At 41.3% G+C, this 23,916-nt stretch overlaps 1 protein-coding gene and 1 long non-coding RNA gene across 5 annotated transcripts in view; one reads left to right on the top strand and one right to left on the bottom strand.

Annotated features, from left to right (window-relative positions):
- Positions 1–23,916, top strand: part of atf2 (activating transcription factor 2) — a 196,332-nt gene that overhangs the window by 1,074 nt on the left and 171,342 nt on the right. The window lies entirely within an intron of this gene.
- Positions 5,480–13,166, bottom strand: LOC121285214. The gene is made up of 3 exons (XR_005944613.1): positions 13,129–13,166; positions 10,177–10,303; positions 5,480–5,552 (listed from the first exon to the last, which is right to left on the bottom strand). It is a non-coding gene; the product is annotated as an uncharacterized LOC121285214 (long non-coding RNA).

Genomic DNA, 23,916 nt, shown 5'->3' with positions numbered 1-23,916 from the left:
TGTGCGGAAATGTTGGAAAGGTGACGGAAGGAACTCTCCATATGAGAACAGTATTGAAGTCTTTATATTTGGACTTTGTAGGTAGTTAAGTAGTATTGAGGGAAAAATAAACTTTGAAATAAAAGAGGAAGTATGTTTCTGCAGTGTAAAGTGATGTGGGACTGCTATTTGAGGTCAGAAGAAAGTGAAATCCAATGTCCACAGAAGAACATGGCAATGGGTGGAGGCATCAAGGTGAAGATACAGTAGTAGTAGATTATACTTGCCAGCAATTGAGGAAACAGTACTGCTGAAGAATCGAAAGATTATTTTTGTTTTTCCATAAAAATCATAACAATGACTTATCTGTTGGACTACAAGAGGACTGGTAATGCACTCCCTGGAAAGTTGATGAATGTAGAATGGTATTATAAAAACCATGGATCGAGCTGGATGATGAGTGGAAGTCATTGATTTGAAGATGGAACCAAATGGGAGAGAGACCAGAGCCCTGGGGAGCACTTGCTTTAATGGAAAAGGAGTCAGAATGAGTAATCAACTACACAGATGGTGATTGAGAGCAAAATAGAGAACCATAAATGTCTCTTTAATGGAACTTGTAACCTAGTTTAGAAGTGTGTGGTGCCAGATTTTGTCAAAAGCTTTACAGTTGTCTAAAGTAATGATGGATGATACACAAGTGTTTCTTTCATGATTTTTTAAAAATGTTGCATTATTGCTAAATGTGCCTGTTAAGCAGGCAGATGATTTATTTTGATTCAATTCAGGCTGTAAGCTTAGCAGTTGACAGATGCACAACATAATAAATACTAGATGTGTGCTTTTTGCACATGATTGTCTTTTTAAAAGTTAACCTGTATGAGAAATGTATTTCAAGGATGAGGCAAGTGCACTATGCATTTCTTAGTGTGTAAATGCATTTATTGGGCCCGTGATTTTGTACTGTTCAAGTGTGTATTGGACTAGCAGCTCGAAGTGATTTTTGTAATTACTTTGAACTTCTGCTAACTCAATTGAGCAGTACGATGCAGAAAAACATGTTCAACAGAGGGAGAATGATGGTACATTTGTTCTGATGCACTTTATGCTATTGTGTCAATTTTATTGCAAAATATACTTGTTAAACTTGGGAAGCTTTTGCTCATTTGAAGAAGCCTACTGAGTTGTACTTTAGTATTGGAGGGAAAAACAACTCCCAAATTGAAGTTTCAGGATCTATTTTGTTCATTTCTCCAGTATTATTTCCTTACTAATTAATTCTTTAAGTTCTAGAAATATCACTGGGTTTCTGTGGGGATAAATAGATCTGGCATTAATTTTCAAATTCAAATGCCTTGTAGACTAATATTAAAATTAGTTGCTTTCAACAGTTGAAGTTTCACATGAGCGTAAGAAACAGGAGCAGGAATAGGTCTTTCGGACCTTCAAGCCTTCTCTGCCGTTCAATAAGGTTGTGACTGATCTATGTCAACCCCACCTCCTTGCACTATCCTCCCATCTCTTAATTCCCTTAGTATCCAAAAATCTATCGACCTGTCTTGAACATACTTAACAACTGAGCATCCACAGCTCTCTGAGGTAGAGAATTCCAAAGATTCAGAATCTCCACAGTTCTAAATGGCTGACCCCTCACTCAATGCCCTCTTCACTTATTCTTACTTAACTGAATGGGAGACACCAATCCTCAGTCTGTGCTAATATATTACCCTCGATCTCTTGAGCCCCAGTTTTGAGTAATAACATCTTGTGTGGCATCTTTATCAAATGCTTTTTGAAAATCCAAATTACATGACATCTACTGGTTTCCCCCTTCTCTATCCTGCTAGTTGCAAATTTGAGAGAGAAATAGATTTGTCAAACACAATTTCCCTTTCATATATACATGTTGACTTTGCCTAATCATATTATGATTTTCTAAATGCCCTGTTACCATATCCTTAATGATAGATTCTAGCACTTTTCTGATTGATGGCAGCCTAACTGGCCTATAGTGTCTCGCTCTCCTTGGGGGAATTACGGCAGGCCACAACCATTGCATCCACTAACTCCAACTAAAACCCTAGAATACGGATCATTTGACTTAGGGGATTTGTCGACTTCTTGACCCATTAATTTCTCCAGTATTATTTCTTTACTAATTCTGATTCTTTAAGTTCCTTATTCTGACTCGGCCCTTGGTTCCCCACCATTCCTGGAATGTTCTTTGTCTTCTACAAAGTGTTTGTTTAATGCCTCTGCCATTTCCTTATTCCCATTATAATTTCTCCTTCCTCTGCCTCTAAGGGGGCCCACATTTGTTTCGCTAACCTCTTCCTTATAACATATCTGTAGAACTTTTTTCATAGAAATAGGTCATTCAACCCAATCGGTATAAGCTTACGATTATACTGCACTCAATCTTCCTCCAAATCTTCAACTAGCTATCAGCATAATCTTTTATTCCCTTCACCCTCACACTTGTCTAGCATCTGTTTTCAATGTATCTATTCTATTCACCCTAACTACTGCCTTTGGTAGTGAGTGCCATATTCTCGTCACTCTCTGGGTAAAGTTTCTTCTGAAGTACTAACTTGATTTCTTGGTGACTAATATTGATGACTTCCAGTTTTTCACTTCACTACAAGTAGAAACTCACTCTGTCTACACTATAAGAACTTTTAATAATTTTAACGATCTCTGTATTTTTTCAAGAAAAAAGTAATCCAGTCTGTTCATTCTTTCCTGATGGATATAAGCTTACAGATGTTAGTATTATAGTAAATCTGTTTTATACTCTATCCAGTGCTTCTATATCCTTTTTAATAAAATGGCAATCAGAACTGTATACTGAACTCCCAAGTTTTATGGGATGTGTTTTTGTGTCTCTCGCTAGTTTACTCTTACATTCTCTTTTTTTTTGTTCCTTTATCAATTTCTTGGTCATCTTTTGCTGAATTCTAAAATCCTCCCAACACTCAGGCCTACTATTTTTGGAGCATTATTAGCTTCTTTCTTTAATATAATACACTCTTTAACATCCCTTGTCAGTCTGAGTTGATCACTTTTCTCATGGGGCTTTTATCCCTTAAGGCAATGTATGGCTTAGTTCTACTGTCATATCTTTTACTGTTGATTTCCATTCTACTTTTAGCTAACTCACGCCTTGTACCTATGTAATTTGATTTGTTTGGATTTAAGACCCGAGTTTCTGACTTAACTAAATCACCCTGAAATTCTATATATGTTCATCATATTATGATCACTCTTCCCTAGAGACTCATTTACTTCAAAGTTATTAATTAACTTTCTCATTGCACAGGCCTAGATCTAAAATAGTCTGCCCCCAGGTAATTTTTTTAGATCAATATGTCGAGGAAATAACTTGTATACAATCCATAAATTCCTCCTCCACGTTATTATTGCAAATTTGGTGTGCCCAGTCTAAATGAAGGGTTAAGTTCCCTCTGATTATTGTATTACCCTTGTTACATGCAGCTTTAATTTCCTGATTTGTATGTAGGAGCTAATGGCATACTGAGAGTTTGAGGAGCTAGGATCAAAATTAAAACGTAGAACCTTGCAGTTAATGATTTTTGGATTGTTACCTGAGCCATGTACAAATTGGCATAGGGACAAACAGATTAGAAGATTAATTTGTGACTGAAAGAGTGGTGTGAGAGGCAGGGTTTTTGATTCCTAGAGCACTGATACTAGGGAAAGAGGGAGCTGTTCTTTTGAGACTGGGCACCTCTTACATCAGGCTGACACCAGTGCCCTGGTGAATCAAATAACGAAGGCAGTATACAGGGTTTTAAACTAATGGAAGGTTGGTGGGAGTGGGAGGATTCGGGAAAGATTAAATTCTAAAGTGGTAAGAGAACTGTGAAGGTTGTAGAGTATAGTAGTGATTTGGGTGAAAAATAAGCAGAGTTGATGAGAAAGGAATGGAAAGCTTAACGAATGTAAAAGGGCATTAGAGGCTAAGGTGATATTTGGTCACCTACTTGGTCCATAACAATTGGATCCTCCCTCTTCCCTCCAAACACTTCTTCAGGCCCAAGGAGCCTGGCAAAGAGTGAATATTAGATTGGAATGGTAGTTAAAAAGTAACCCAAAAATATTTTACTGGCATGTAAATAGTAAGTGGACTGTAAGGTGGGTGGGACCCAGTGAGTAATTTAGCTACAAGGTTAGTTTGGAGAAGCTGGGGTTGTTTTTCTGGAAGCGCTGGAGGTGATCTGATAGAGGTGCACAAGATGATGACTGGTTTAGAGAAAGGAAGCAAAGAAAAGTTGCTCCCATCAGCTGTTGGCACAAAGACTAGGGAACACAGCTTTAAGGTTTTGGACAAGAGATATAGGGGAAAATGAGGGAGTACTCTTTTTTTAATGCAGCTAGTAGTAATGACCTGAAACACTCTGCTTATGAGGGTGTTGGAAGTGGAGGAGTTCAATGATTTCAAAAGAAAACTGAGAGAAAGGACTAAGTGGATAGAGCAAGGTAATGGGACTGATTGGGTAGCTTTCAGAGCTGACATGGACGTGATGGGCCAAATTAATGACACTCTAACTCTGAGCTGTTCTGAATCCTAGCATTTGGCAAGCAGCACAGTCTTTGGAACTCCTATTCACAGCTGCAGGGAACAGTATCTATTCCCATGACTGCACTGACCCCTACCACTATCATATTCCTTTTCAGCACCATGGTGTACCATGGTGCCTTGGTCATTTTGCTCAACTATCCTGCAGATTTTGCCCTTGTCCATCCAGGCAGAAAGAACATCTTACCTGTTGATAAGGCCAAATGTAGACGCTTCTCCAACACTGCACCTGGAATCCCCTTACTTTCATGACTCACAGCAAGAATCCCTGACCACTAACCAGATCTGTACCACTTCCTAATCTAAAGGATGTGAATTCTACCTGGATCAAAGTGTCCACATAAATCTTCCCTTTCCCTAATGCCCCACAATACCTGCAATTCTGAATCCAGCTTAAACTCTGAACTGATATTCCACAACATGCAGATACATAGTGCAGACTTGGTTGTCCTAGATTGCAATGGAAACCAAGAAAATGTAACCAATTTATCTTGCCCTGAAATAAGTGCCAATTCTTTCACTTGCACATAGTGAATTTGTTGTCAAATTTTACCAGTTTGTTGCTAGCCTGCCAAGACTCCTTACTAATAAAGGTCTTATGGAAATGCAGACATTTATATAAGAAACAAATGTCTGTGCATGGTTATCATAAATATTCTGGCGAAAGCAGTCTACTCAAGATAATGAATTGAACTTGCATACATTTCACAAATACACCACTCTCTTTTTAGTTTTTATTTTACCAAGTAATCACACAGTGGCTGATTTTTTGATGAAGCCCATCTTTGTATCGGCTGTGGCTCACTTGGAAGCGCACTCACCTCTGAGTCAGAATATTGTGGATTCAGGTCCCACTGCAGAGACGTGAACTCAGAAATCTAGACTGACAGTCCAGTTCAGCTCTGTGAAAGTGTTACTGTTGCACTTGCCTGCGTTTTTCAATTGAGATGTTAAACCAAGGCCTCTTTCATATCTAATAAATAGATAATTTGGTCATTATCACGTTATTTGTAGGAACTTGCTGTGCACAAATTGCCTGCTACTTTTGCTACATTATGACAGTGACTCACTTTAGAAGTACTTCATACAAACATGTATTGAACATATGAACTAGGAACAGGAGTAGCCATTCGGCTCCTCGAGCCTGCTCAACCATTTGAAAAGATCATGACTGATCTGATTGTGGCCTCAACTTCACCGTCCTATCCACCCCCGATATCCTTTGACTCCCCTTTTAATCAAGAATTGAGCTAACTCAGCCTTAAAAATATTCAATGACCGTGCCTCCACTGATCTCTGGAGAAGAGAATTCCATAGACTAATAGCCCTCTCAGAAAAAAATTCTTCTTATTTCCATCATAAATGGGAGACCCCTTATATTTAAACAGTGCCCCCTAGCTCTAGCCTCTCGCATAAGGGGAAACATATTTTCAGCATTCACCCTGTCAAGTCCCCTTAAGGATCTGATATATTTCAGTAAGATTCATTGCCTGTAAAAGCACTTTGCGACATCCTAAGGTCATGAAAGGCACTATGGCATTAAGGAACCTCTAATTTTTCTTTACTGTGCACAATTTACTCTTTTAAGTGTGTAAGACCTTTACATTTTTGTGCGACCACACCAGTGTGGTAACTAAAAAAGACCAACTTGTGCTCGGCCTGTGCAGGAACTTTCGGGTTGTCATGCAGCTTGGAGGGGACATTGAATGCAAGGTTTTTTTCTTCTTTACTGCACTTCAAGACTCAGGTGTGAAAGTGCAATGTTCTATTGCCAAGCTGTGGTCCCGGCACCACTCTTTTCTGTTTTCAGTGAGTAGTGGGAGATGGCGATGGAGATGCTTTATGATGAAACATTACGTCAAATATGTCTGGACACAGAAATATGAAGATAGCAGTGAACTTAACAGATGGACTGATTTGTAGTTTTTTGCTATTTATCCAATGAATGGTTAAGCTGTGCAGTTTAGGGATTTTCTAGTTTTAAATCCTGAGCATTATTGAATTTGCTGGTAACAATTGGAATTATGACGAGGAAGACTACAGCTAGCATCAGTAACTATCAAAGCTCAAAACAAAATAATGGCCACCTGGATTAACTAATGGCATACTGAGGCCGTGAAATTGTCGTCCTCCTGCTTAGGCAGTCCATTGCGATTGGAGATGACTTGCTTCCACTATAGTTTGATGGGTTCTGAAATGGCTGATAAGTTCAATAGGTTATCTGCAGAATCTGCTACATGTGGAACAGGTGGTGCTTGAAGGTTTGGGTAGGTGGGTGGCTTGGAAGTTTGTCTGCTCCCTCCAATGCCTTAATTTTGCCTCTGCACATTCCTTACAAAATCTGTGTCGGTGCCGTCCCGAATGAACCTTCTATGTTTTAGTCAGTCACAAGCCAGGGTCTCCCATGAATCAGCGGGTATGTTTTACATCTTTAGGCATGTCCTCAAAGTATCCCTGAAGTGTTTCCGCTGTCTTCCTGGGAGTCTGCTGCTGCAGCCAAATTCTGAGTAGAGGATTTGCTTCGGGATTCTGGTGCCAGGCATACGATTGACATGTCCTGCCCAACAGAGCTGGTTTTGGGTGATTAGTGCCTTGATGCTGGTTAAATTGGCTTAGGAGAGGATGCTGCTGTTGGCTGTCTTTCTTGAGTCTGGATTTGGAGGCTGCTGTGCTGGCACCATTGATAGTACTTCTCCAGTGCTTTGTGGTGCCGACCGTAGGTTATCCAAGTCACCGAAGCATATAGGAGTGCAGAATCACTGCTGCCCGGTAAGCCATGATCTTAGTCTCAGGTTTGAGATCCAGATGTTCAAATGCTCTCTTCCTCAGTCAGCCGAAGGCTGAGTTGGCACATTGGAGGCAGTGATGAATTTCATCATTTGCTCTGTCTTCATTGAGAGGAGGCTCCTAAGATGGAAAATGGTTCACATTTTCCAAGATCTTGATGTTGATCTTAATCGACGGGAGCAGGCATTTTTCCGTGGGAGCTGCTTGGAAGAGGACCCTTGTTTTCCAGATGTTTAGTGAAAGGCCCATTTTCTCAAAAGCTTTGGAAAAGGAGTTAACAGTGACCTGGAGCTCAATTTCTAAGTGAGCACACACACAAGTATCATCTGCATACGGAAGTTCAATGACTGAGGTTTGAATCATTTTGGTTTCAGAGTGAAGGTGGCGTAGGTGGAACAGTTTCCTGTCTGTTCTGTAGATTATCTCCACACCTGTGGGTAATTTGCAGGAGGTGAGGTGCAGAATTACAGAGGGAAAAATGGAGAAGACCTTGGTGCAGTGACACAGCCTTGTTCGACCCTAGTTTTCACTGAGATAGGGATTGTGGTGGTTCCATTGGTGAGGATCACAGCTTTCGTGTCATCGCAGCGAATGGTGACAAATTTGAGGGCAGCCAAATTTGAGGAGGATACTCCATAAGCCTTTATGGCTGACACAGTCAAAGGTTTTGTGTGGTCATAAAAGGCCATGTATAATAGTTGGTGCTGTTCCTTGCTCGTCTCTTGAATTTGCTGTGCAGTGAAGATCATATGTGTTGCTTCTCAATGGATGAAAACTGCACTGTGACTCTGGAAAGAGTTCCTCAGCTACTGGGAGAAGGTGGTTGAGGATGATCCTTGCAATGATCTTCACTGTGATTGACAGCAGGGAGTCTCCTCTGTAGTTACAGCAATCGGACTTTCTCCCTTCTTGAAAATAGTCACAAGCACAGCATCCCTGAGATCCTCTGACATGTACTTTTCTTCCCAGATGAGGGAAATGGGGTTCTGCAGCCTTGCCAAGACCATATCTCTGCCATGTTTCAGAATTTCAGCAGGGATTCCATCTGGTTCTGGGGCTTTGTTTCTCAGCTATCAAATGGCTTCTTCAACTTTGTTCTAGACTGGGATAGCACCGAGACTGGGCCGGAGCGGGTATTGAGGAATGGAATTGAGAATGAATGAGTTGAAGACAAAATCTCAGTTGAGGAGGTCTTCAAAATGTTTTCTTCAATGAGCACTGATTGCCTTCCTGTCCTTGATGAGCTCCTCTCCATGCTTGGCTCTCAGTGAGGTGGGCCCTTGAGTGTTTGGGCCACAGATTGCCAAAATAATGGCCACCTGGTTTAACTATTGGCATACTGGGGCCATGAAACTGTACTCAACCAATGAATCATGTTTTAAGAAAGCAGGAAAAGATTGGGGGGAATGGAGTTGTGTTTTCTACTTGCAGATTCAATGGCCAGGTCCTATTCTGTGGTGTATATTCATTCAAAATTGCATAAAGTGACATCTGGTGGCTCGATGAGAACTAAGATTATTGAGCAAGCTTCCATTTTGCTTCATGTGGTACAAATAGTTCTCTAAAATTGATCATGTAATTATGTTAACAAAAGGTTATGTATTTGTGATGTCCTATGTAGGGAGAGAAAATTGCATCTCAAACCATGTACTGTTTAACTTATCGAAAATAGCATGCTTTGTTATAGTTACATCTATAGATTTGTGGGTAATTTGCACTGGGTCGGGTACTAAGTCATTCAAACCAGAAAGTTACATGATCTCACTTGGGGATTTACAGTTGATCTTGATACCTTTCAACCAGGTGGGTCAAAAATCAGCCAGGGTTTTCCTCTACTAACATAATTATATTTTAGATAATTTCATTCTATAAGCTGCTTTGAAATGTTTTTAAGTGATGTGATAAATGCTACAAAAATGAATGTCTGTCTCCCTTATGTTAATCGCTATCCAGTGACTTTTCCTAAAAAGTGCAGGAGTGGATGCTTGATGAGAACATGATGAGATTTACCTAATGCCTCTCTATTCAAATGGTCTGCTAATTCTCACTGTCTCACTCACAAATGGAGAACAGCCGCTTGGGTGAAGTATAAGTGTGCTCTCGGAAACTGCAGTACCATAGAGGAAAGGTTATAATTAGCACAAGCAAAAGAGAAAAAAAATCTTAGTTTACGGTAGCATTGTTTTGCCACAGTACACCACATGAAATACAGGGTAAAAGCACAGAAAGTCATCACATTATACAAAACTTTGTTGTTTTTATGAAGGTTATATGTTTATAAATTTACTAGATAAAACATCTTACTTAGACTTTTAAACCCTCTCAAAAATATTTAATGTTAATAAGACATGTAGATGTTGGTAAAAACTGGAAACCGCCCCTTCCTAGTCGAGAAGTTACTAGGAAGCCTTGATACAGAGTTACTACCAGGACGGAAGAGTGCACAGTTTCTCTAGCCCTGCTACTCCATAGGTCGCACCATAAGTATAAATGTTTAATTCACTCATCAAAACGGCCAAATGTTTACTTTTGCTATTGTTAGAACTAGAATAAAAAAGAGACTTTAACCAGGCTTCTTTCAATAAACTCAATGATTGATTTATTATGTAGCGCAACTTTTTTTAAAAAAAGAAGTTGCAAAAACTAGTTAACACAAAATTTGTAACCTGGAAGTGTAACAATCTACCTCTTTATAAATCCCGACACACACAAAACAAAAAGGGTCTCCGCAGAGGTTGGCCAATTTGAAAAACTTTATGGAAAAGGATAAAGTTCAAAGGGTTTTGACACTGTCGATCAGGTGTTCTCACCTGCAAAGACTGATCGTTGGTCACAGTAGTTGTCTGGACGTTCTTTCCAAAGGAGTTTCAGCATGGAGGAGAATAGAGCTGGATCAATCCTTAGGATCTCTCTAATTCATCTCAACTTTTCAGGTTTCTAAATGCAGATAAGTTACACTGAGATGAGGATTCTCTTGGCGTTGGATAACCACACACACAATTTCAGGCAAAGCAGGGTGAGAGTGAGTTAAGGCAGTCTTCCTTCTCGGGCTTATACCTCAAAAACTACAGAGCCAAAAAACAAGTTCGGAACATAAAACTCATTGCAGTCATTTTTTTTCCCTCCAATTCAAAGTTCAAATAAGCAAATAGCTTATATCTCCTCAAGTGCCTTGCTGGGCATTTAGCTGAACTCGTGTGGTTTCTTGGAAAAGGCAGGCTGCTTACAGCCCAAGGTGAACTTATAAACTTTCTAAAAAAAAAAACTCCAGGTCAGTCCCTAAGAAAGTGTCCTGATATTTCAATGTCTTTTCAATTTTTTAAAACATCAATAGTTTTTGAAAATATGGTTCCCTAACAACAGGGAAAGAAAGACAATATCAAAGAAACGTTTTCTTTAGAAAAGTTTCATATTTCTAAAATGAACATGAATAAACTTTAATGAAGTTGGTAATCTAGTCTAATTTGTAGTCTCAGACAACAAAATGAGACGTATGCTGATTTCAGGCAGAATTCTTGAAAATATTCTTCTGGAAGCATCTGGGATATGTCTTCTGATATTCACATTTGAATTCTTGAATTCTAGCCAAACTATCAGCTGTGACCAAATGCAAGGTTTTTGGCTTCAATAATAAAAATGTTCATAATTTTAAAAATGTCATGTTATTTATGCTCAGTAAAAGATGAACTAAATAAATCTGAATCTACAGCATCTCTTCTGTCTGCAACTGGGAAAGATGTGCGATGGTGGGAATCATTATCATGTTTAGAGTGAGGGAGAATTTTTTTCATTTGGCCTGAACCTGAAGTTTGGAATTCATCTTTACAAGAGCAATTATTGTGCCTTATCAGCTGGAACCCAAAGATCAGACTTCTGTACACCTATCACCTCCTCGACATGATCAATTCTTCTTTTGACCTTATGCTTTAATAATCTACTGTGTCTCCCACCCCAAACATCCAGACCGTGCTGTGTTGCCCCTTCCCCATACAGACCCATTTAACTTTTTTTCTGAAGCTTCCTCTGATTCCTCCAGCCTTCCTATTCCACAGCAACAGAGATATTAAGTGCATGATTGCAGATGTTAAACAAAGGTGCAGAGAAAGCTTGGCCTGAAAAAATTTTAGGAAGACGAAACATAATGGAAGATGACTCCAAGAGATAGAAAGAAGGAGAAAGCTGATTCATTCCAGCTGGAGTTTCTGTCCTTGGGGAGGAGCCAGAACTTTACAGCAAATTGTTCTTATGATCTTAAAGGGGCAAGGCAGCAGAATAGTACATTGTGGATTACAAACCATGCTGCTTTCCTTAAATATTATCTGATAACCTGTAAACAAAACCTTCTGGTAGAAAGAAAAGCCTTGAAACCAGCAAATATATGTTACATATCAAATGTCATACTTGCACTGGAAAAGCATACTTTGTCTTATGCAAATAATCAGACTTTTTGACTGCAATTTTTTCGTATAACTGTAGCATCACAACTGAACGGGTGGGGAACTTATAATTAAATAAAGAATAAATAGGTTCAAAACATTTGTTTTGGTAGTGAATGGTCAGTAAAATTTCTGTTATCTGGCACTCTACCAACTGGAATTCTGGGGTTTGGTCTGTCTGGTCTGTTTTTTGACTGGAGATGTCTCTCATCCCTCAGAAATAACACTTGATGCTAACACTTGTTCTCCGTCAGTTCCACTCTCACACGACCACTAATAATTGTCAAAATCACTGGTAGTTGCTATCGGCTGCCTGTGCTTACTCTGGTCTCATCCTCCGACAGTTCTGCAGCACCATGTTGCTTTGGTGGCACTCACTAGATTTGCACGCACCTGCACCACTCGTGAGACCTCAACACCCGCCTCACCACATGATCACCCTGGAGATTTCTGATTGGATGAAAACACGGAACTCACCTTACATCTTAGTAAACCAGCATATTTGATAGCGGCACCTCCCATTCCTGGAGCATGCCAGATAATAGATGTTTTACTGTAGTAGGGAGGGAAGTCAGTGAAAATGTTTAAATGCTATTGGTTGCCATTTAGCCTTGTCTGTAACCTGAGGACAGTACTAAAGATAAGGACTAGGAATTTTCTTTTGCCATCATAAGTTTGGCAGAAATTCCAGGTAGACACATAGACAAGGGTTTTACACTGAAGTTACACCGGCTGATCATGAGAGCCTCAAAGGAAATTCCCACCAAAGAATTCTGACAAGTGTGTAAGAAAAATAATGAAACATGTTTAAACGCTCTTGAATAATGTTTCCTTTAGGCACTTGGGATTTAAGTTCTATCCTTCCCAGAGTTATTACTCAACACAGGGTTTCTTTGGTATTAGACTACACTAGGAGAATGTGCCAGTGTTTTTCTCCATGCACTGTTGAGCTAAAAGCCCCAAAATTAAGGAAGCTTCCAAATCGAACAAACAACGCTATTGCCGTAGGGGAATTGTATCAACTCATTAGAAATGTTTTTCTCCATTGACAGAAAACCTATTATTTACAGTAATACCAGGAATTACTGTACATAAATCTTGCCTTTTTCCTTTTTTCCCGCATCCCATGTCTGGTCACAGAAAAGGCTGGACAACACTAAAAGTCATGTAAATTTTGTGGAACTACCACATTCCACAAATGCAGCTCATAGGCTTGGGCTTAGAAAGTGCCTTTGTTAATGATTTTAGCACCAGGAACCTTCTCTACCCAGCTTAGGCTTTGGATATTGATTGCCAGTTCCAATAGCCAAATTAAACAATACTGACCTGCTTCAACGTAGATCTTATGTCACGTTCCATTCCCATTCCAGTCCCTGTTAACTGAGCTACTCTGTGCCCAGCCTTGGCTTTGAGTAGCATTCTTCCCTTGAAATTGCTTCCTGACTTGTGTCCTGCGCTATTTGTAGGAAATGCCACTAGATATTGTGATAGTTACGTCATGCCCGTAAATCTTTTGGAAAATGGACACTTAATATTTCATGTTGCTGTCTGTTTTTTAAAAAAATAAACTATACCTCTGTTATGACCACGTGTGTAGGGGTTAAAATTGACTTGCCTAATTTACCATTCTAGGTCTGACTGTAACAGGGTTTTGTTGTGAATTTTATTAGGATGTGCTTTGCTAATGCTGCAGGAGTCCCACTATGTACATTTTCAGATTATAAAGAATTAATCAGACAGGTTTTCTGAGTTTAAATCAAAGAACAAAATAGTAAGTTGATTGACTTATTGACAAAAGAACTAGGTAAATTGTAACACTCATTCACACATTACTGGGGGTAGCAGTGGCATTGTGGTATTGTCACTGGACTGGTAATTCAGAGACCCAGGGTAATGCTCTGGGGACCCAGGTTTGAATCCCACCATGGCAGATGGTGGAATTTGAATTCGATCAAAATCTGAAATTAAAAGTCTAATGATGACCATGAAACCATTGTTGATTGTCGTAAAAACACATGCGGTTCACTGATGCCCTTTAGGGAAGGAAATTTGCTGTCCTCACCTGGTCTGGCCTACGTGTGACTCCTGATCTGCAGTAATGTGATTGACTCTTAAATGCCCTCTGAAATGGCCTAGCAAGCCACTTGGCTGTATCAAACCTCTACAGTAAAAAAGATTGAAACCAGATGGGCCATCCAGCTTCGTCCTAGGCATTGGAAATGACGACAGCAAACACAGCCCTGTCAACCCTGCAAAGCCCTCCTTACTAATGTCTGGGGGCTAGTGCCAAAATTGGGAGAGCTGCCTCACAGACTAGTCAAGCAATAGCCTGACATAGTCATACTCACTGAATGCCTAGTCACACCTTACAGAGCATGTCCCAGATACTACCATCACCAACCTTGGATATAGACCCACCAGGGTGGCAGCACAGTGGTATATAGTCGAGAAGGAGTTGCCCTCAACACTGACTCTGGACCCCATGAAGTCGCATGGCATCAGGTCAAATATGGGCAAGGAAACCTCCCACTGATTATCAGATACCGCCCCCCCCCTTTCAGCTGATGAATCAGTACTCCTCCATTTTGAACACCATTTGGAGGAAACACTGAGGGTGGCAAGGGTGCAGAATGTACTCTGGGTTGGGGACTTCAATGTCCATCACCAAGAGTGGCTTGGTAGGACCACCACAGATTGAGCTGGCTGAGTCCTAAAGGACAATGCTGCTAGACTGGGTCTGCAGCAGGTCATGAGGGAACCAACAAGAAGGAAAAACATACTTGACCTCATCCTCACCAACCTGCCTGCCGCAGATGCATCTGTCCATGAATGTATCAGTAGGAGTGACCACCACACAGTCCTTGTGGAGATAAAGTCCCGCCTTCACATTGAGGAAACCCTCCATTGTGCTGAGTGGCACTACTACTGTCCTAAATGGGATAGATTTTGAACAGATTTTGAACTCAAGACTGGGCATCCATGAGATGATGTGGGCCATCAGCAGCAGCAGAATTGTACTCAACCGCAACCTGTAACCTCATGGCCCAGCATATCCCCCAACCTACCATTACCACCAAGCCAGGGGATCAACCCTGGTTCAATTAAGAGTGCAGGAGGTCATGCCAGGAGCAGCACCAGGCATACCTAAAAATGAGGTGTAAACCTGTTAAAGCTACAACACAGGACTACTTGCATGCTAAAAAGCTTAAGCAGCATGTGATAGACAGAGGTAAGCGATTCCACAACCAACGGATCAGATCTAAGCCCTGCAGTCCTGCCACATCCAGTTGTGAATAGTAGTGCACAATTCAACAACTCGCTGGAGGAGGTGGCTCCACAAATATGCCCATCCTCAATGATGGAGGAGCCCAGCACAAAAAATAAGGCTGAAGCATTCGCAACAATCTTTAGCCAGAAATGCCAAGTGGGTGATCCTTCTTGGCCTCCTCCGGAGGTCCCCAGAATCACAGATGCCAGTCTTCAGCCAATTCAGTTCAGTCCACATGATATCAAGAAACTGTGAAGGAACTGGATTCTGCAAAGGCTATGGGCCCTGACAATATTTGGCAATAGTACTGAAGACTCCTGCTCCAGAGCTTGTGTGTCCCTAGCCAAGCTGTTCCAGTATAGCTACAATACTGGCATCTACCCGGCAATGTGGAAAGTTGCTCAGGTATGCCCTGTACACAAAAAGCAGTAAAAATCCAATCCGGCCAATGACTGCCCCATCAATCTACTCTTGCTTATCAGTAAAATGATGGAAGGGACCATCAACAGTGCTATCAAGTGGCACTTGTTTAGCAATAACCTGCTCATTGATGCTTAGTTTGGGTTCCACCAGGGTCACTCAGCTTCTGACCTCATGATAACTTTGCTTCAAACATGGACAAAAGAGCTGGACTACCGAGGTGAGTTGAGAGTGGCTGCCCTTGACATCAAGGCAGCATTTGACTGAGTGTGGCATCAAGGAGCCCTAGCAAAACTGGAGTCAGTGGGAATCAGGGGGAAAACTCTCTGCTGGTTGGAGTCATACCTAGCGCCAAGGAAGAGGGTTGTGGTTGTTGGAGGATAATCATCTCAGTTCTAGGACATCATTACACTAGTTCCTCAGTATAGTATCCTCGACCCAATCATCTTCAGCTACTTCATCAATGACGTTCCATTATAAGGTCAGAAATGGGGATAGGGGATTTTTCCTGATGGATTGCACAATGTTCGGCACCATTCGCAACTCCTCAGATACTGAAGCAATCCGTGTCCAAATGCAGCAATATCCGCACAATATCCAGGCTTGGGTTGACAAGCGGCAAATAACATTCGCACCACACAAGTGCCAGCCAATGAACATCTCCAAACAGAGAGAATCTAACCATCGTTCCTTGACATTCAAGACCATTAACATCACTGAACCCTGCACTATCAACACCCTGGGGAATTACCATTGACCAGAAGCTGAACTGGACTAGCTATATAAATACTGTGACTACAAGAGTAGGTCAGAGGCTAGGAACCCTGTGGCGAGTAACTCACCTCCTGACTCCCCAAAGCATGTCCACTATCTACAAGGCACAAGTCAGGAGTGTCATGGAATACTCTCCACTTGCCTGGATGAGTGCAGCTCCAACAACATTCAACAAGCTTGATACCATCCAAGACACAGCAGCCCACTTGATTGGCACCAATAGCACAAACATTCACTCCCTCCACCACCGACGCACAGTGGCAGCAGTGTGTACCATCTACAAATTGCGCTGCAAGAACTCACCAAGTCTTCTTAGGCAGCACCTTCTACTATGTAGAAGGACAAGAGCAGCAGCAGATGCATGGGAACACCACAATCTGAAGTTTCCTTCCAAGCCATCCACCATCCTGATTTGGAAATATATCGCTGTTCCTACATTGTCACTGGGTCAAAATCCTGGAACTCCTTCCCTAAGAGCATTGTGGGTGTGCCTACACCACAGAGACTGTAGCGGTTCAATAAAGCAGCTCACCACCACCTTCTGAAGGGGGAGACGGTAGTATAGTGATATTGTCATTGGACTAGTAATGCAGAGACCCAGCGAAATGCTCTATGGTCGCAGGTTCGAACCCCACCATGGCAGATTGTGGAATTTTGAATTCAATAAAAAAATCTGGAATTGGACGTCTAATGATAACCACAAAACCATTGTCTATTGTTGTAAAATCCTATCTGTTTCTCTACTGTCCTTTGGGGTCTGGCCTACACGTGACTCCTAATCCACAGCAATATGGCCCCTCTGAAATAGCTGAGCGAGACACTCAGTTGATGGGCAAACAGCGATGGCCATCAAATGCTGGCCTAGTCAGCGATGCCCACATCCCGTAAATGAATAAGGAAAAACACATTCCCTGCCCCCCCCCCCCGCACTAGTACAGATGGTAGAATACAAAGCGACTTAAGGATTTTTTTTACAGTTGAAGAAAATAAACAATCAAAGAAATATACAATAATTGTCCTTTGGCTGGTCTTCATGTAGTAATTCCACATTATGGCCGTTTTGTTCAGTTGTTTTCCTGGGTCTAGCTGTATGTAGCAGAATTCCACGTTTTATGCAAAAGATCTTGGTTTGTAATAGACTTCATAGGATGGTTACTCTGCAATACCTATGCACAATACTTCCAAGAGAGAGCGAGAGACACGGCTCTCGCAGCCTTTAAACATATCCTTCCAATTTCTGCTTTGACTTGGTAAAAAGAAACAATTCTTAAAAAACCTTGCAGGCTGTATATTCCAGAGAAATTCGATTACCATGTCTACTGTAGTCATTATGTTGTAGAACATTTTTGATGTCTCAGTATTTCCATTGTCTGAATGGGATTACAGTTTATTCAAATCCAGCCAGGAAAAAGGGCATTAAAAATCGTATCTTTTTCTTTTAAAGAAAACCACATCCTTGTAACACTTCACAAAATGGACACGGAAATTCAGGTGAATTCTGTTGTGGTTACTGGACAGACGGAGACCAAATGTCTGGGAATTTACTTAAAATGCAATTAGCTTTCCCAGGTGCTAATTGACTCCTTACCATTTCACTGGAAGAACTTCAAAATGACAAATGCTGCTGGACCTGTTGACCCCATGAAGATAGGATTTCAAATGAAGTAATTCAGGGAGATGATCATAGCTTTAATGTTTGTTGGGATATCAAACCTTTCCCCATCGTGTGTCAAATACATTGGCTCAAACCCATTATGCGGACAATGGAATACATCGAAACTGCCATCACATGACTGAAATTGGGCAGAGGGGGAGCCAATACCTTATCAATCCACAAGGGAGCCCAGCAAGTCAGTTTCAGAGGGAGACATCACACCCAGTGGAAGGAAAGAACCCTACCTTGAAAAGAAGTCATCTCAGGCACTGAAAAGGGCTAATTCGTTTTACTTGCAAGATTATATTTCTTCACTACAGGAGCTTGGCCACAATTCCTCTGAAAAAAAACCAGAAACTTCCAACCTCCATTTGTCTTCAAGGAACCAGGAGAGAATACTTTAGGGCTGTGCCGTTTACAACCACCATGTTAAGGACTGTAAACAAGTGACCTGTTTCTTGTTACTGTTAGTAATCTAAATGCATGTTACATCTCTAAAAATTAACTTTTCTTGTGTATATGTGTGTCTGCGTATTTTGGGAGTCTGTTGCATTTAAATTTAAGGTATTATTAAAATATATGTTTGTCCTTTCTTTTGATTTAAACTTACAAGAAAGCCTGTTTTCTGTCTGTTCTTTGAAGTAACCACAGCATGCAAAAAGGGATAAAAACATTCCTTCTCAAAATACATCTTATTACAGTCAGTCAAGAGGTGAGGGAAGGGGGAGAATTATCCCACATCTCTCCCTGTCTGTAACATTCACATTTGAACCCGTCCCCAGAGTATTAACCTGGGCTTTTGGATTACCAGTCCAGTGACATTACCACTATGCCACCATGTCCGCCTTGATTGGTTCATAATGGACACATTCCCTAAGTTACTCATGCTTTTTCCCCCCCCACCATAGAAGCAATTGCAGAGCACTGAGCAGCAAGCCAAAAATAACAATCAAATTACTCACTTTTTTTCTAAGCTACAAATTTGGAACCAGCAACTGCAGCAATACAAAATGTTCAAATTGCTAAGATTTGTTTTCCAGTTTCTTACAGCTGCCATGTTGATTCCTTTAACTATGTAGGGAAAGATACAATATCTAGTGTGTACACATATAAAACTTAATTTGCAAAAAAAAAACTAAATAGATGCATAAAATTATTTAAGTCGTGTGAAATCTGGTGTTGTGCCCTTTGAGGCTTGAGTTTTTCTTCTTTCTGGAGCATGCATTGTTCAGCTGGGCCTTACAACTTTTTGTTATTCATTCATGGGACGTGGGCATCGCTGGCTGGATCAGCATTTATTGCCCGTTCCTAATTACCCTTGAGAAGGTGGTGATGAGCTGCCTTCTTGAACTGCTGCAGTCCATGTGGTGTAGGTACACCCACAGTGCTGTTAGGAAAGCAGTTCCTGGATTTTGACACAGCGACATTGAAGGAATGGCAATATAATTCCAAGTCAGGACTGTGAGTGACTTGGAGGGGAACTTCCAGGTGGTGGTGTTCCCATCTATCTGCTGTCCTTGTCCTTCTAGATGGTAATGGTCGTGGGTTTGCAAGGAGCCTTGGTGAATTCCTGCAGTGCATCTTATAGAGGGTACACACTGCTGCTACTGTGCGTCGGTGGTGGAGGGAGTGAATGTGAATGTGGTGGCAATCAAGCTGGCTGCATTGTCCTGAATGGTGTCAAGCTTCTTGAATGTTGTTGGAGCTGCACTCATCCAAGTGGAGAGTATTCCATCACACAACTGACTTGTGTCTTGTAAATGATGGACAGGCTTTGGGGAGTCATGAGGAGATTTACTCATCGCGGGATTCCTAGCCTCTGACCTGCTCTTGTAGCCACAGTATTTATATGGCTCGTCCAGTTCAGTTTCTGGTCAATGGTAACCCCCAGGATATTTAAAGTTGGGGATTCAGTGTTGGTAATGCCATTTAACCTCAAGGGTTGATGGTTGGGTTCTCTCTTGTTGGAGATGGTTATTGCCTAACACTTGTATGACACAAATGTTGCTTGCCACTTGTCAGCCCAGGCCTGGATATTGTCCAGGTCTTCCTACATTTGACCATGGACTGCTTCAGTATCTGAGTCACAAATGGTGCTGAACATTGCGCAATCATCAGCGAACATCCCCACTGCTGACCTTATGATGGGAGGAAGGTCATTGATGAAGCAGCTGAAGATGGTTGGGCCTAGGACACTATCCTGAGGAACTCCTGCAGTGATGTCCCGGAGCTGAGATGACTGATCTCATCTCAACAACCTCAACCATCTTCCTTTGTGCTAGGTATGACTCTAACCAGTAGAGAGTTTTCCCCTGATTCTCATTGACTCCAGTTTTGCTAGGGTTCCTTGATGCCACACTTGGTCAAATGCTGCCTTGATGTCAAGGGCAGTCACTCTCACCTTACCTCGGGAGTTCAACTCTTTTGTCCATGTTTGAACAATGGCTGGAATCAGGTCAGGAGCTGAGTGGTCCTGGTGGAACCCAAACTGGGTATCAGTGAGCAGGTTATAAGAACATAAGAAATAGGAGCAAGCATTTGGCCTCTCAAGCCTGCCCCGTCATTCAATAAGATCATGGCTGATCTTCCCCAGGCCTTAACTCCTCTTTCGTGACAGCTCCTCATAGCCCTCAACTCCCCAATATTTTAAAAATCTATCTACGTCTTCTTTAAATTCTTTTACTGATCTAGCCTCCACACTTCTCTGGGGTAAAGAATTCTAGACATTCATTACTCTCTGAGAGATGAAATTCCTTTGCATCTCAGTTTTAAATTAATGTTCCCTTATTTGTAACTATGTCCCCTATTTTGAGATTTCCCCTACTAATGGAAACATCTTCTCAACATCTACCCTGTCAAACCTCCTCAGATTCTTGTCTGTTTCAATCAGATCACCCCTTATTCTTCTAAGCACTAATGAATAAAGGCCTAACCTGTTTAGCCATTCTTGATAAGTAAACCTCTTCATCCCAGGAATCAGCCTAGTGAATCTCTTTTGAACTACCTCCAATGCCAGTATATCCTTTCTTAATTACAGGGACCAAAACTGTACACAGTACTCCAGGTGCGGCCTCACCAACACCCTATACAGTTGTAACAAGACTTCCCTATTTTTAAACCCCAACCTCCTAGCAATACAGGCCAAAATTCCATTTGCTTTCTTAAATTACTTGCTGTACCTGCATATTAACTTTTTGTGTTTCATCACAAGAACACGCAAATCCCTCCATGCTGCACTTTTTTGGAGTCTCTCGCCATTTAAATAATAGTCTGCCTTTTGATTCTTCCTACCAAAGTGCATGACCTCACACTTTCCTACATTAAACTCCACCTGCCAAGTTTTTGTCCACTCAATCAACCTATCTATATCCTCTTGCAGATTCCTTATGTCCTCATCACAACATGCCCTCCCACCTATTTTTGTATCGTAGGCAAATTTGGATACATTACTCTCTGCCTCCTCCTCCAAGTCATTAATATAGATGGTAAATAATTGAGGCCCTAGGGCTAATCCTCCATTAGTCACATCTTTCCAACATGAAAAAGACCCATTAATCCCTACTCTCTCTCTTCTGTGTTAACCAATCCTCAATCCATGCTAATATATTATCCCCAAAGCCCTGAGCTCTCATGTTGTGCAATAACCTTTTATGTGACACTTATCCAAACTGATTCTGGAAATCCAAATACACTACATCTACCAGTTCTCCTTTATCAACTCTGCTTATTATATCCTCAAAGAACTCTAGCAAATTTGTCAAACATGATTTCCCTTTCATAAAACTATGTAAACTCTTTGATTGTGTTAAGCTTTTCTAAATGTCCTGTTATTTATTCTTTAATATTGGAGTCTAGCATTTTCCCAGCAACAAATGTTAGGCTGACTGGTCTATAGTTCCCTGCTGTTTGTCTCCCTCCCTTCTTGAACAGGGGCTTCACATTAGTGGTTTTCCAATCCGCTGGGACCCTCCCGGAATGCAGTGAGTTCTGGGATATTTCGACCAATGCCTCCACTATCTCTGCAGCCACTTGGATGCAGGCCATCAGGTCCTGGTGACTTGTCTGCTTTTAGTCCCATTAGTTTGTCAAATACTTTGTCCCTTATGTTAGAGACTGTTACAAGATCTTTCCTCCCATTAGCTAGTTGCTTCTCTGATATCTTTGGGATGTTTATGGTGTCCTGCACCGTGAAGGCTGATGCAAAAAATTGGTTTAAATTATCTGCCATTTCCCTGTTATCAATTCGCTAGTCGTCTCCTCCAAGGGTCCCACGCTTACTTTAGCCACTCTCTTTCTTTTTATATACCTGTAGAAGCTCTTGCTGTTTGTTTTTATTTCTTGCCAATTTACTTTCATAATCAATTTTCTGCCTCTTTATTAGTGTTTTAGTCATCCGCTGCTGGTTCTTAAAAAATTCCCAATCCTCTGGCCTACCACTAGTTTTCACCGCTTTGTATGTCTTAGTTTTTGATTGGATACTCTCCTTGACCATGGATGGTTCGTCCTCCTCATCGAGTCCTTCTTTTCGACTGGGATAAATTTTTGTTGAGCATTATGAAATATCTGCTTAAATGTCTGCCACTGCTCATCCACTGACCTTCTCCTTAGTCTACCTTTCCATCTCGCTTTAGACAACTCTTTCTTCATGCCTCTTTAATTGTCCTTATTTAAGTTGAGGACACTGATTTGGGGCCCGAGTTGCTCTACCATGTTGTGATCACTGGATCCTTAACTACGATCTCTCTTATTAATCCCACTTCATTACATGTTACTAGATCTAAAATAGCCTGTTCCCAGGTAGGTTCTGCAATGTGTTGCTTTAAGAAACAATCCCTGATGCACTCTACAAATTCATCTTCTGTGTTAACCCTGCCAATCCGATTTGTCCAGTCAATATGCAGATTAAAATCACCCATGACAGTTGTAGCGCACTTCTTATATGCCTCCATTATTTCCAGATTTATACTTTGTCCTACAGGGAGGCAACTCTATGAGGGCCTATAGACAAGTCGTGATGAGTTCACCTGTGACTTCTTCCTCTTCCTATTCCTTATTTCCACCCAAACTGATTCCGCATCATGATCTACTGCACCTATACACCTATATCACTACTCACCACTGCACTGTTACCTTCCTTTATTAACAAAGCTACCCACCTCCTTTTCCTTTTTGCCGATTTTTCCAGAACGTTGAATACCCTTGAATATTCAGTTCCAGGTCTCTGAAATAGCTATCAAGTCACGTTCATTTATTTCTATTTGTGCCACCAACTCACCTACCTTGTTAGAAATGCTGCGAGCATTCAGATAAACAGCCTTAGGGTTTGACTTTTTACCATTATTATCCATTTTGATTCTAATTTCTGCTGCACTCTTCTGCTTATCTTTTCTGCCCCTTCCTGCCACACTTTGATTATTGTTTGCCTCTTCACTACCATGCACCTCTGCTCTCTGGTTTCTTTTTGATTTTTTAAACTTCTCTTCAATTGAACCCTCCACCCCACTAATTCATTTTAAGTCTTATCTACAACCCTTGTTATACAATTTGCTAGGACACTGGTCCCAGCATGGTTCAAATGAAGCCTGTCTGAACGGAACCGCTCTCTCCTTCCCCATGGTGCCAGTGCCCCATGAATTAGAACCCATTTCTCCCACACTAATCTTTGAGCCACGCATTTACCTCTCTAATCTTACTTACCCTATGCCAATTTGCATGTGGCTCAGGTAGTAATCTGGAGATTATTACCTTTGGGTTCTGCTTTTTAATTTAGCCTTGAGCTGTTCGTAGTCCCTCAGCAGAACCTCTTTCCTAGTCCTATCTATGTCATTAGTACCTACATGGATTATGACCCCTGGATCCTTCCCCTCCCACTCCAAGTTCCTCTCCGGCCCAGAAGAGATGTCCTTAACCTTGGCACCAGGTAGGCAACACAGCCTTCAGGACTCTCTGTCTTTGCTGTGGGGAACAGTATCTATTCCCCTAACTATGCTATCCCCTA

Source organism: Carcharodon carcharias, chromosome 12, assembly GCF_017639515.1.
Source record: "Carcharodon carcharias isolate sCarCar2 chromosome 12, sCarCar2.pri, whole genome shotgun sequence".
NCBI classification, from domain to species: Eukaryota; Metazoa; Chordata; class Chondrichthyes; order Lamniformes; family Lamnidae; genus Carcharodon; species Carcharodon carcharias.
The sequence above is the reverse complement of the archived record's forward strand: the minus strand, read 5'-3'. Positions and strand labels throughout refer to the sequence as shown.